General features: G+C 57.3%; 1 non-coding gene across 1 annotated transcript; it reads left to right on the forward strand.

Moving 5' to 3' along the window:
• Positions 1 to 12862: 12862 nt before the first annotated feature.
• Positions 12863 to 12988, forward strand: LOC141571433 (U6atac minor spliceosomal RNA). The gene has a single exon (XR_012496176.1). It is a non-coding gene; the product is annotated as a U6atac minor spliceosomal RNA (small nuclear RNA).
• Positions 12989 to 14557: the final 1569 nt, after the last annotated feature.

Consider the following 14557-nt stretch of genomic DNA (forward strand, 5'->3'; position numbering starts at 1 on the left):
ACCCCCAGTGCAAAGGGCAGGCAGGAGCCCGGCTTTGCCTTGGGGTGCGGGGCTCTTGCTATGTACACTGCCAACGTCCAGTTGGACTGATACGCGTGCCAGCTTCAGGGCCAGCTGGGGCCCCATTCCCACTCACTCCCAGGACTGGGCAACACCGGGCCACGCTCACACCCACCTGCCGCCCACCGTGAGCTGGTGAAGGGAACATGGTTCTGCGGGGAGGGGAGCAGCTCTGCTGGGTTCCAATGCGGAGGAGGGATGATAATGCTGAGGAAGATGAGTAACAAGCCCCAGAGCCTGGCTGCGCCCCCGGCTCAGCCCCTCAGGTCAGATGCCCCACAGCCCCCCAGGTGGGGAGCGGGCAGAGGCGGGCAGCCCGGAGCTGGACTCCCAGCCTTGAACATGTGCTGCTGTCCTCCTTCCTTCCCTGAACAATGGACCCGGCCTTCCCGCTGGGCGCGGTGCTGGCCCATCCGTAAAGGGACTAAAGGGACGACCCGTTACTGCCCTGGTGGGGCTGTCGCCAGGACTAAACGGGGCGCCTGCACACGGAGGTCGAGGCCGAGGTGGGTTCAGAGCCACACCGTCACCACGCCACACTGGCCACTGAGCACCCCACCTGAGACCCTGCGTGTGGGAACCGCACTCCTGATGGCAGACTTCGTGGGAAAAGATGAATGCGTGAGGCCGTTTTCTATTCACCGCATGTTAGGTGTGTGTTAGGCAACATAAAACATATTACTGAAACTTATTTCACTGGTTTCTTTTTACCTTTTTTTTAATGTGGCTACTAGGAAATTTAAAATTGCGTTTGTGGCTCTCCTGGGTCTCGTGGTACCTCTGCCGCAGGGGCCCAGAAGCCGCTGCAGGGACATGAGTGTGTCTCTGCCGACAGAGGACCCAGGCTGGCACAGGAAAGGGTCAGAGTGTCAGACGGGACACGGGACACGCCTGGGAGGGCACCCAACCAGAGGCATGGTTACAGCAAAGGGGTGGGACTGTGGGAAGCGGCTTCCTGGGCGCTCAGGCCTGAACCCCACTGCTCGCAGGGCTGTGGCCCCTGTGCCTACACTCCAGCTCCCAGGCTCCCTGCTGTACATTCTGGCATCACTGGCTGCTGACTGCCAGGCCAACCGGCAAGGCCTCCAGGTCCGTTATCCACTGGGGCCCAGCCTGAGCTGGATTCCTCAGGCCTCTCTTTGCACCAGATGGAAGGAGAGAGGGAGTGGGGTGGGGGTGGAGGGGCCAGAGCCCGACCCCAGGGTCCAAGTCACCCCTCAGCTGCCACCCCCAGAAAATAAATAACCAATTAGTACTTCTGTCCCCACAATCCTGCGACACGTCACCCACCTCCATCTCTGGTTTCCTCCTCTCCCCTGATCTCCTTCTGCCAGTCTCTCTCTCTCCTTCCCGCCCTCTCTCCTTCCTACCTCTCCCTCCCTCTCTTCCTCTCTCTCCTTCTCTGTCCCACCCTCCCCCCACCCCACCGGAGCACTAGTACAGAGGGCAGCCAAGAAGTCCCTGCCCACATCTTCCACATTCCTCCCTCTTGCTTCCTCCCCCTCTCCCTCCCTCCCCTCTTCCTCCCTACTGTCTTCGTCCCTCCCCTCCCCTCTCCTCCCCTGTCTCGCCCCTCCTTTCCCTGCCCCCCAGTAGCACTGGTGCAGAGGGAAGACACAGTAACAAATCTTCCACGTTATTCCCTCTCCTTTATTTACACCAGGCGCACAGTAGCAATTCAATCTGAAAAAGTGCCGTGTTTTCGGAGGCGTGCAGCCCGAGAAATTGATGTTTGTGTTAATCAATCTTGTAGGAGCCTGCAGGGCTGGAGAGGTGCCACACGAGAGATTTCTTCGATTGATTAATTGGATTCCGAGCAGGGAGGGATGGGGAGAAAATCAAACATTCTAAGTGCCTGAAAGCTTTGGAGATGGGCCAGGGTTCTGCCCCCCACCCCTGTCCACCCGACATAGGCTGCTGGCAGGTCCAGAGGGTGCACTCCGCAGCCCAGACTCTGCAGAGGTGTTAGGAGCTTCTGGTGACCACCTCCCAGGGTCTGGGACAACCAGGAAGTGACAGGCAAGAAGTCTGGAAAAAGCACTCTGGGTTCAGAGATTGCATACAGGACAAACTCAGAAAAGGACCCTGCCCGTGGTGCTCACTAGTGCGGTGGGATGCGCAGACCCACTTTACAGACAAAACACTGAGGCTCCCACTGGAGCAAGACAGAGGCGGGACTTGAAACCAGACCATGCTCTGCACTGAGGGAAAGTCACAAACCCTGTGACTTCAACCCTGTTCTTCTCGTCTGTCATCATCGAGACTAGGCACCGATGCCATCTCGTTATCCAATGTGATCCTTGCTATCGTGACCCATCACGCGGGCATCCTCCCCAACCCACAGAGGCAAGAACTGGAGACCAGGGGCTGGCCACCCCTGAACAGCGAGAAGGCAGTCTGGTGATGGAGGATGGAGGAGGGGGGCGTCAGGAGGCATGGGAGGTGCAGAGACCACCCAGGCAGCAGGAGGACTCCAGTCCTGCCTCGGCCTCTCACTTACTCTGTGGCTTGGGCACCTGGGCCCCTTCGCCAGGCCTTAGCTTTCTCATCTGTAAAATGGGTCTGAAGAAAGACATCACCAGTGGCCCACCCAAGTGGCCAGGCAGACCTTGTCAGGAGCAAACATGATCTCTATCCAACTTGATGGAATGCACTGGAAACGGCTCCGGGTCCCCCTTCCTTGCCTGTCTTTGGGGAGCCCCCTGGGTTGGGTGGAGATGCACTGCCTTAGGGTCCTGTCCCCCTTGGATGCCCACGTGCTACCCTCTTCATGCTTGCTGTGCCCCCTCCGGGAGGACTCCCCCATGACACCCAGAGACCTGAGAGCTCAGGGAGGGGGCCAGGCCCTGGCGCTGCTCTGGACTGAAACGGAAGTGGATTTGTAAGTCAAAGCTTTTTTAAAACTGCTAATTGGGTGAGTCTTACCCCATTTCCCTACACACGCTCGCACGCACACACTCATGCTCACATATCTTTGATTTTCCAACAAACAAACAAAGCGTAATCTCTGTTACTGCACAGAATGTCCTGTTTAGGTTGACAAGAGCCAAGGGGATGACCCCAAACCGTCCCACCAGGAAACGCATTTCCAGGAAGAGTTCAATGGCACGGATGGGGAACTCCGCCTGAGGGACCCTAGGAGCTCAGTCACATCCCAGCCGGCAGCACCCCCACCTGGCCAAGGGCTGCCCTTCCCACGTCCCCCACCCAACACAAGCCAAGACCACCACCATCAAGGAAATTGACTGTATATAGAAAAAAAGTAACATTCAAATACAAAAATTTTAGGCAAAGCTAAAGGACAAAGGCAAACGTGGAAAACTATTTGCCATATGGCTGGAAAAGGTTTTATATTATTAATATAGAAAGGGTTCCTACAAATGCGTAAAACAGACGGCTATCCCATTAGAGGGAAAATGGGCAAAGTACATGACATAACTCACACTTGTAAATTCACGCAATTCAAAATTAGGACTCAAAAGAACAAAGTCATCTCTTTACCCCTCCAGAATCGGCAGTGACTTTTTGTTAACACCTGCGTCATGAGATGGAGGGAAAAGCATTCGTTCCCCTCTGTGGTTCTAGAAGGAAACATGGCGATTGTCACACACACAAAATCCCATGTGGGGCCTTCCCTCTGATGTAGTGACTTCACATCTTGCTTTCTCCATCACAGAAGTGGGCAGGGATATTGTCTGAATGTTGGTGTTTGTTATGGGAAAAACAATCAAAACAGCTTATAGTGGGAGGGAATAAATTATGGCATTTTTATACACACACACACACTCACACACACACAGTGAAAATGGAACAAAGATACACACCCAAATGTAGACACGGGTGGTCTCTGGACGGTAGAATTGATCTCCTTTTTCACTTGTCTATGCTTTCCATTTTTTTGTATAATGAATGTTTGATTTTTTCCTCACGAAAACTAAACACTAAAACCCATGGCTTTCCCAAAGCTCTCCAGAAGGCCCAGAAAGGAGTCCCAAAAGCCACCAGTTGTGCGTGAGGAGCTGTGTGATCTGCAGGTCACGCCACCCTGGGGCCCTTACCTGTGCAGGGAGTGGTGACAGCTGACTCACCCACAGCCTCTGGTCTCTGAGGGGGAAATTGGAGCAGAGCTGCCACCTGGTCCTCCTCTGGTGGCCAGTGCGTGCCCCCAGCTCAGTTACAGGCAGTGGCCTCTGACACTGCCAGGTCACCACCTTCTCACCGGACGAACGAATGCTCAACTTCCAGGACCTAGTGGTGGGATACTGCCCAGCACCGCAGCACTGGACCCCATGGGCAGGCGGCCACTCTGCATCCTGTCCCCACGTCACAGCTGGGAAGGAAGTGAGACCGGCTTCAGCACGCCCGTCATTCAGGGACACCCCTGAGCACCAGGAGTTCAGTTCAGTGCTGCCCAGGCAGGCCATGCCACTGTCCGGTGACCCCGGAGTGGCAAGAGTCCTGGAGAGACATCATTGCACAGAGGTGCTTGCTGAGGCCCCTCTGACTGCTCGCCAGGAAGCCCGCTCCCCAGCTCCCTGGTCCAGGGCGGGCAGGCGTGGGGACCGGCTCTCTCCCCGTCCTTGTTTTCTGCACCTGAGACAGGGAAGTGGGGGGACTGGTTTAGGGGTGGCAGGCAAGGGGCAGTCAAGACTTCAGAGTTAGACTCGCTGAACTGGAGGTGACTGTAGACACCCAGGTGCAGGTGCTGGAGAGAGAGAGGTGTGGGGTCGCCAGCCCACGGAAGGAACTAGAAGCCTGGCCTGGAAGAAGCCTCTGAGGAGTGAGGACAGCTGGAGAGAGCCTGGGGGCCGCCAGCACTCAGAGGCCAAGGAAGAATGACAGCCCAGGGGACTGAGAAGGGCCGGCGTCTGGGGGAGCCGGAGGGGGGAGGGGGTTTCAGAGGCCCCATGGAGGAAGGAAGGGGGAGGGGAGCAGGGCAACCCAACGCTCCAGTCAGAGGGGATGGGGCCTACACCCCCACCGAGGATGGGGGAGCCAAGCTGGAGCGGAGGGCAAACTGGGAGGGGGACCCGCAGTGCCTGATGTGGTCATTGCAAAGCCACATGAACCGGTCCCTTGGGCCTGCCCTGGACACTGGCCTGCAAGGGAAGAGGAGCTTGAGGACCAGAATCCCAGGGTCAAGGGGCCAAGTGTGGAGGTCGCTGGCCCCCAGCTGAGCGGAGGCCACATCAGGGGTTACTCCAGGCCAAATAAATAAGAGAACTGAGCAGGAGGACGTTCACTGTTCACTCCAAGCCGGCCCATGAGGCGGCCCTGCAGGGAACCTGGGGCCACACCAGGGGCTGGCTGCTGGCGGGGGGCACCGTGGAAATGGAAAGTGGACGGGCTGCGGCCTCTTTGCAAAACAGAAGGGCCCACAGCAGCCCCTTTGAGCAGAAGGACTCTCACAAATCTAATCCAGGGACAATTGCTGACTGATGTCTCCCCAGCCAGGAGCGCCCAACGTCCAGGACCTTGCCTTTTGGGGACGGTCTTCCTGCTGGGGCGGCAGAGGGCAAAACACACAGTAGGTCTTCAACAACCACAGGTCCCCTGAAGGACGTTTACAACTACCACTCAGCAGGTCTTCCTGTGTCCTCCCAACAGCTCTGCAAGGTGGGCTCCGTTTCTATCCCCTTTTCACAGTTGAGAAGAGGGGTGCAGATGAGGGAAGGGCCCTGAGGCTCCTATGAAGTGGGGACAGGTTTCCCAGGGCACCTGGTCTGGCCGGCACAGCCCTGCACAGATGGACCCTGCGGGCAGGAGCAAGGAGTCTGTGCTCACACTTCCAGGGCACAAGTGCTGCCTCCTTCCCTCTCCCCACACGGCAGTACTTCTCCAAGCGTGTGTCCAAGGAGCCCTCGTGCCACGTGCCACGGGGTGTTGCTGGTGATGGAAGATTGGGAAGCACAGATGAGCAAAGCGGAGAGAACTGGTCCACGCAGGACTTCTCAGAGCCTTCAGAGCTCTGCCAGCTGGCCCTCTGAGAGAACTGTGAGCAGTATTTCCCCCAAGTATTTGGCCACGGGTGGCACCAGACCCACGGGTGGCTCTGGACGGAAGCCTCGGTTCCCTGTTACTGAGCAGGGGCTAGCCGAGCTTCGCAGCTACCCAGAGCTGACTCAAATCCGTCTGTTCCCTCCTAGCTATGGGTCCTCTCTGAACCTCAGCTTTCTCTGTCCCATGGAGAAAACAATGCCCAGGTCCCATGAGCAAAAGTACCAAGTGTGAGCCCCTGGTCCCAGCCTGCGCACAGTAGGCCCGCAGAAGGTAGGGTCGCCTTGATTGGTCTGACTGGGTGAGGGCCAGCACCTCCCTTTCTCCTGAGTTAGCCATGCTCTCGCAGCGCTTCTTAAACTAAATTCTTTCCAGTCTCATTTTTAAGGGTGAGTTCTGGTACCTCACACAAAGGATCTGTAAATGCTTTAGCATTTTGAGCCCCCCCATCATCAGGCCAGAACCTGGAGGGGCTGTTTTCCCTCCCCAAGCCCCACCTCTGGGGGGCTGAATGGGGCATGCTGCTGGGAGATGAGCGGGGACAATGGGGTGATTATTGGTGTGATGACCTTCACAGCAGGCTCTCTGGGTCCTTTTAATGGGGCTGGGGACCCTGGACCTCCCTCTGGCAGGAGAGTCTCCAATTGGGGGGACCAGAGAAGCTGCCCTTGTGTCACCTCCCTGCGGCCTTGTGGGAGCAGCCCGAATGCCAGCCAGGCGACCCAGCTGCCGCTCCTCTCTGGACATCTGTGCCTCAGTGTCTCCCTGTGAGACGTGGGCAGCAGGGCTGTGTGTGGACAAATGAAGCACAGGGTATCCTGTTGGCCAAGGTGTCCCTGTGATGACTTATCTAATCATTTGTCTCCCCCTCCTGGAACCCCGAGGCCTGAGGCCCGAGAGGGCTGCACACACAGGTAGGAAACACCAGACAAATGGACGCTGTCTGTCACCCTGGTCACACCCTCCCTGCTCCTGCAGCCACGAGCAGGGCTCCTGGAAGGTGCACACATGCCGCGTCCCCTCCTGTCATTCAGCCACAAACTAAATGAGCAGAGAAATAAAGCAGGACACGCTGCCAGGCTGCCTCTGGGCCGATAAACAGAGCCAGAGAGCGGCAGCCCGAGGAAGTTCTGAAGGGTGGATGACCTGGGTCTGCGTCCCTCCCTCCCTCCCTCCCTCCCTCGGGCCCTCAGGACACTGGGGCCTGGGTATTTATATCCTGGAGGAAGGGCAGCCCTGCTTGGCCCATCAGAGCTTCCGGCCCATCCAGGCCACGGGGCCAGGGCAGAATCGGAGCTGTGGAGGCCGCCTGGTCACGCAAGAGAGGCCTAAGGCCAAACGTCAACCCTGGGAAAGCTCCGTCCCCTCCTCCCTCCGCACGTCCGGGGGTCAGTGGTCACTTTATTAATAGCAGTCTCTGAAGAGAGGCCTCTCCCCCTGGATGGTTATCGCCTCCCTGCTGGCTTGGAGGAGTGACCTGGGGACATCCCTTGGAGGGACCCACGGAGCCCCTGGGAGTGACGGCAGGGGGACATCACCACGCTGACCATTGGACATGCAGAGGGAAAAAAGCAGGTTTCAAACATCCTATTTTCTCCCTCCCACCATCAACCACAAGACAGCACTCCCTTCATACCAGCTCTTGGGGCCAAAGAAACCGCACTTTGTTCTTAGAGCAGCCGTGCCCACCCTCAGAAACTCTGGAAGGAGAGAGGAAAGTGTCTGCATCACAAAGAATGTCCTGTTTTAGACCATCTGGGCCCATTACGACAGAGAAAAATCTGGAAAGTTATTCACCAAAAAGGCCTTATCTGGAGCTTCCCTCCCTGCCCGGACACCAAATCTCTTGACAGAGTCGTCTGCTGCCAGGAAGAATTGCAAGAGACCGTGAACTAGGCCACAGAGATTACTGGTGGCCCTGCCTGGGCGCCCTCCAGGTCATCTCAAAGCACGCTTACAACTCTGCAATTCACAGGAAACAGGAAACTGATAATAACGCGAATGGTTCCTGTCTGCAGAAACGCAAGAACTTGTGCCCACCAAATGGGTGGCTGGTAAGATGAGGGCTGTTTTGCTCCTGGGTGATTTTAAATGTGCACTCGATGAACAGGCATTCCGTACACAGAAATAGAGAAAAAACTAACTTTTGAAAGATCTAATGCCAAGAGAAGCATCCAGGCTACACCTGGAGCTTTTGCAGATTGTGTACCTGTCAGGAATCCCCACCTTACCTCTGCTCCGCATGGCCACCAGCCCTGGCACCTCTCAGCATCTCCCGGGGCCTCTGAGGGCCCAAGAGCCTGGGCTCCAGACCCCACTGCCCGCCACACCTGGGTGTCACCTTCACAGGCATCCCATCAGTGCCCCAAGCCTCGGTTTCTCTATCTAGAAAATGGGACAGTAATAGCCAACCTCTACAGTGCTCTGAGCTCCAGTGTCATGGAGGAGGAAACTGAGGCACGGAGCAGTTAGGCGATTTGCCCAAAGTCACAGAGAAGCCATACTGGGAGCTAAGAAAATTGGCTTTGCTCCAGGGGCTGAGGCTTAAGGGCGAGATGCTTAGTGTCCAGGGCCTGGCTACAGGGCTCGTTCTTCCATGGCCTTGCACGGACGCTGAGAGGTGCGACCCCGCCCCCTGGTGGACGCTCTTGGAATTGCCCAGCGTGGCGCCCCAGGACAGGGCCTGTGTTCCCCACCTATCCGGCACTGCATCCGGAGAGGAGCCACTGGCTGGGGTGGATGCCCAAGCCTTAGGTCACTCCTTCCCACAGAGCGCAAAGCGCAGGCGGGGGGCAGGAACCCTAGACCACTCCAAGGCCAGCAGGATGGGCTGGGGGCCAGAGGCATCCACGGGCCAGGGCTGCCTGATTCCAACGGCTTGGTCTGCGTGGTGGCCGTCAGCAGTGACCTTCAAGCTGCCTCTCTGGGCCCCAGCAGTCACTCTGAAAGGCTCGTGACGGCCCCAGGAGGGTCTCAGGTCACAGAGGTCTTCCGTTCCAAAAGGCAATGAGTCCTCGGGGCCTGTCACTGTTCCTGGGAATGTCACTTCTCTCCCCCTCCCAGCTGAGAAGAACCTCCCAGGAACCTGGAAAGGCCCTTGGGGCTGGCTGGCCGGCAGGCAGACGTCTGTGAACTGGAGGTAAATAGGATAGGGGCCAGGTTCCCTGACTGCCACCACACCCCCACTCCACACAGCCACGGACACTGCCAGCAAGATGTGTGTCTCCAAGAGAAGTTCCCCAAATCAAGACTTAGCTCTAATCTCACCACCAAATTCTGCAGTTATGCTTCTCCCATATCTGGCTCAGCCCTTCCTCACGGCTGCTGAGAACTCCAAATAGTGGACAGCCAACACACCCAGGCCATCTGCACGGCTGGGCAGAGAAAATGCCCACATCTGGGGGCCCAAACTAGCCTCAGTCTTCCCTGCAGCTGCCTGAGACCTGACTCTTAACATTTCTCCAGCTCAGCACAGAGACTTCATCAGGGGTCTGGAAAGTCCTCCATAGCCACCTGTGCCTGGAGATGGGCACTGTGCTCAGGATGAAACAGGATGAAACAGGCCCTCTGCTCTGAACGACACGGAGCACGGCCTGAGGTCACCACTCAGCAGACATTCGTTTGGTGTTTCCCAGGGGGCCAGTCGGGGGTGTGGCCGGATGGACTGGAGTGAAGCTGGTTGGCAAAGCCAAGTGCTCAAGCTGTGCCTGTAAATCCAGTGGCTGCCGCCTGGGGGTGCTCAGCCTGAGCACTGGCTGGTTTGGATTACCCCAGGTACTGCCTGACATTCCAACTTCCTCCGTCTTTAGCCTTTCTCCCCTTCCTCCTCCGTTTTCTTCCCTTCCCTGGGCCCTTTTCCCCTCCTGCACTGTTTTCCTTTCGAGAACACAGACCTCCATCCCACCAGCCCACTAGCCAAGACAGATGACTTAAATGACACTCCCCCCTCCAATGCCTCATTTTCACAGGCTCCATGGCCGCTGATAGGCTCTGCTTTTTAAACGGGGGTGGGGGAGGACTCTGCAATTTTGTTTAACACAGAATTTCCCAAACAACTGACTTCCCTTTCTTCCATAGGGCATCTCAAGGGACGGCTGAAGTTGTCAAGTGCAGCACACTTTGGGAAATCCTGCCTCGCGGACAATTGACAAGACCCCCTCCCATTATCAGTAAATGCAGCTTAAGAACCCAGGTCAGTGCCGGTCCCAGGAGGGAGCTGCCGTCTTCGATTCTTCCCACCTGGTCATCCTGACCCTGTGCAGACCCTCTAGCTGCCTTCCCTCAAGTCAGCCTTTGCCTTATTGTCCAAACTCTTCCCACATCTTGTGTCATTGCTTAGTCCCCTGGAAGAGGTGGAGTCATCTACTCTGCACCCAGAGCAAAGACAGGCTGCCAAGATGGAGTACAAAAAGGCTTTGTGAGTGCAGATTCCTAGGCCTGATTACAGACCCCCATAGTCAGACTGGCGGTGGCCCAGAAATCTGCATTTTAACCCCACATGGTTCATTTTCAGCCTAAAGCTTGAGGGGCCTGGTCTGGGATTCTGGAGGAACCAGCTGCCCCTTCTTTCCAAACTCATGGGGACCAGGAGCTTGAAGAACCAAGGAAAGGGGTTGGCCGCACATGGCCTTGCCATGGGCAGACCACTGGGACCAGGCCACCTCGGAGGGAGCCTCCCACGTGACTAGATGCAAGGGGCTCAATAGGTCCGAGGCAGGAGGTTCATGGACACAGGGGAGTTGGGAACAAGTGGACAAGACAGCATAGACTCCCCTAACCCTCACTCCACAGCCTGGCTCAAACCCATCTGCTGCCCCACCAGAGGTGCAATCTCACAGTTACCCAATCTCTTTGGCCTCTGTATCTTCCGCTATAAACCGGGTGCTGATGGTACCTTCCTGGTGGGAGCCGGGCAGTGGTGTGGGAAACCTGCGCAGGCCTTGGCACAGTAGGTACGCAGGAAGGACCCCAGCCCAGCAGCACTCACCATGCGTGGTACAACTTGCTAGCCCAGGGGGCGAGACTATGTCACAGCCTCACCCCTGCTCGGCACCCAGCCAGGCAGGGGGTGTGGGCAGGAACCGGAGGAGCCCAGAGAGCTGAGCAATGAAGGGACTTCTCAGAAGGTCAGGGGCACAGTGACCCTGAAAATGAGGCCAAGGTCTGGAGATCTGGCGGAGGCACGTCCAGGTAAAAAGATGGCCGAGTTCTGCCATGGGCGTTCACACACGAGAACTGCGGCAAGTCGCTGAGCACAGCTCCGAAAGCAGCCTGTGCTTAGTGAGGAATCACGGGCCCTGAAAGCTGGGGACCCAGGAGGCCCGGCTTTCTGGGACGGACGAGGCAGGCTGGTGGGCAATGCGGCGACCGCCGACAGGACCAGGCCTCTCGGAGCTCGCTCAGCAACTGAACCACAAAACTGAGTGTTCACCGTCCGGGCTCCATGGTGACGCCCAGCCTCACGCCACACAACGGGAGTGTGGACCCAGGAATGGAAAGGGACTTGCCCAAGCCACCCGCTCTCAGCTGATGCTGCAGCCTGCGCCCTGGCGCCGGGAGTCGACCCTCCTCGCTGTGTGTCCCCTGGTCATACGCGGGGCCCTCCTCTCCGCACGTGCTCCGCAAAAGTGGGCAGAGCGCTTCCGTCCACCCGTAACTAAAGGGCTCGCCTGAAACTTCCCACCGGAGGACGGAATGGAGGCGAAGCCGGCCGCCTGCCGGCTCCGCCTGCCCGGGCTGGGCCCACCGCCACCCGCCACCCGCCACCCGCCTGCCCGGGCTGGGCCCACCCGCCACCCGCCACCCGCCACCCGCCGCCTTTTCTGTCCCCTGCCCGTGCTCCGTGCGTGTGTGGCCACGAGCATGTGGGCAGACAGGCGTGCACGGACGGCGGCCTCTGCGCACAGGGGCGCGTTGCACGCGTACTCACGAGCAGTGCACACACATCCATACGCACACGCACACGTGCACACACACGCACACGTGCGCACACACACACGTGCACACACACGCACCGCGCACGCACGTCTTCCACAGCCCGCGAGGTTTCTCCGAGGGGCGCACCAGCCCGCACAGCACCCCGGAGCACACGCGAGTCGGAAACGGGGACAGGCGCCCACAGCCTTCGGGAAGCCCCGTGTCACCGCCTGGGACAGGGCCACGCGGCGCGTGCGGGACAGGCAAGCAGGAGCCGCAGCGACCCACCGTCTACACTGCGGGGACGGCCAGCACCAGAACATCGGATTTAAACCTTAAAACTCAGAGGCGAGGGCACAGGAGACAACTGGACGCGCAGTCTCGGCCCGCGTCGGGGCTTGAACCCGGCCCCAAGGCGGGCGCGGAGCATGCGCGGGCGTCGTTCCGCGCCCCCACGTTTCCCCGGCACCCACAGTTCCAAGCGCAGGGCCGCGTCCGGAAGTCCGTGGAGCGTATCTTCCTTCCTCGTCCTCTGATTCGCTACAAACCACTTCCATTTCCGCAGAAAGTTCCGAGCCATTTCCCGACCGTCCTCTAGGCGTGTGGCTGTTTTGTTTCCGGGGGAATCTAATTTGCTGAAGGACCCTGAGGACTTCCGGGTGTTTCTCCCAGCCTCTGGTTGGCTGGTTTTATGAATATATTAGAGCACGAAAAAATAGGGTTTTTTCACACGCTAAAATGAATGTAGACTATTCAGTGTGAATATTCAACTCCCCGTCGGGTGTAGACACTTTTGTTCATAGATCTGAAGCGCACATCCGAAGTCACCATAAGCGTAAGGTGACAAGTTTACCGGCCCTTAAATAGCGGGCCGTACGGTGTCTGTAGCGTGTTGTATGAAAGGAGAGAAGGTTAGCACTCCCCTTGACAAGGATGGAAGAGGCCCTCGGGCCTGACAACACGCATACGGTTAAGGCATTGCCACCTACTTCGTGGCATCTAACCACTGTTTTTTTTTCTTCTTCCCCCCCAACTGCTGTCAGTCCTGTGCGAGGGAAACGGTGATTCACGAGTGTGCGCCACATGTGGTGCGATTGGATGCACGGATGTGACACCTACGTGCGGTGCACACAAACACGTACGCGACTCTCTGCTCTCCTGGATTGGCGTCAGCGCACCTGGAGCCGCTGCGCCTTTATCTCCTCCTCTGGTCGCAGCATGTTCCACTATTTCCCGCCCCAAAGGCCTCATTCTGGATCCTCCCTCCTTCCTGCACACCGACCTTTGATGGAGTGGTTGACTGTCGGAAAAACTGTGCGACCTTGAAAACAGGCCAAAAATCGAGAGAGCTCACCGAGCACGGCGCTCCACGCAGCCCCTCCGCCACTGCCCTCCACACCGCGAGGGGCTGACTGTGCCTCACTCTTGTCCCTAGAAACGCCCAAAATGCAAAAACTGGGGTTATTGCCCTGTGGGGTCTTACCATTTTTGCCAGTTTTGAATCCATTTACAAATTCACATGGGCACTGCTGTTTTCTGTACAAGTGCAGCATTTGAATTTTCTTTTGCAGTGGTAGCGACACCTACAGGTCTCCTCACTGTTAGGTAAGACATTCGGCAAGCTGCCTTTTACTGGGCCTTCAGGCTTTTTACCTCCATACGTTTTGGCCTCCTTGCTCCATTCCTGCCCCCACCCCAAGTTGGGCAGGTGGGCAGCTCAGGGTCTCCCAGGAGGCCGAGCAGCCAGTGGGCTCTCTTCCAGCCCCAAGCCACGGCGCAGGAAGTGGCCTCACTCTTGGGCCTTCAGCCCCACTGTTCCATTCTGTGGATAACAGTCCCTGCTTCTCCAGCCCAGCAAGTGGGCCCTCCCGCTCACCTCAGAACCACCTGTCCCTAGGGCAGCCTGCTGAGGGACAGCCAGGTGCAGGGATGTGGCCAACACAATTGCTTGCTTCCAGCGCTTGCCTCACAGGCTAACAGAGAACGACATACTTAATCCCCGGAAAGGCAACCCAAAGGGATGAGGGTGTTTTCCCCACGTTTGTCCATACACACTGCTCTAAGACTTAAATGTAGGGCTCATTTGGGGACCCAGAAATATGCTTACCAAATTAAGTAAAACATGGATCGACTCCACTGTTTAAAAATCCAGCATCCACGGATGGCTCAGTTGGTTGGAGCGCGGCCCCTGAACCACAAGGTTGCCGGTTGGACTCCAACAAGGGATGGTGGGCTGTGCCCCCTGCAACTAATAACAGCAACTGGACCTGGAGCTGAGCTGCCTCCACAACTAAGACTAAAAGGACAACTTGAAGCTGAACGGCACCCTCCACAACTAAGATTGAAAGGACAATTTGACTTAGAAAAAAGTCCTGGAAGTACACACTGTTCCCCAATAAAGTCCTGTTCCCCTTCCCCAATAAAATCTTAAATCAATCAATCAATCAATCAATCAATCAATCAATCAGCCCCCCCCCAAAAAAAAAAAAATCCAGCATCATCCAGGAAGCTTCGTTCGGCTCAGCCTCCAACTCAGCTTAGAGAAATGAGCCAAAGTCCAGGCGCAGACTGGGGGCTGCAGGGA

This window comes from Rhinolophus sinicus, chromosome 16, assembly GCF_057876585.1.
Source record: "Rhinolophus sinicus isolate RSI-liver-muscle chromosome 16, RSI-T2T, whole genome shotgun sequence".
NCBI lineage: Eukaryota > Metazoa > Chordata > Mammalia > Chiroptera > Rhinolophidae > Rhinolophus > Rhinolophus sinicus.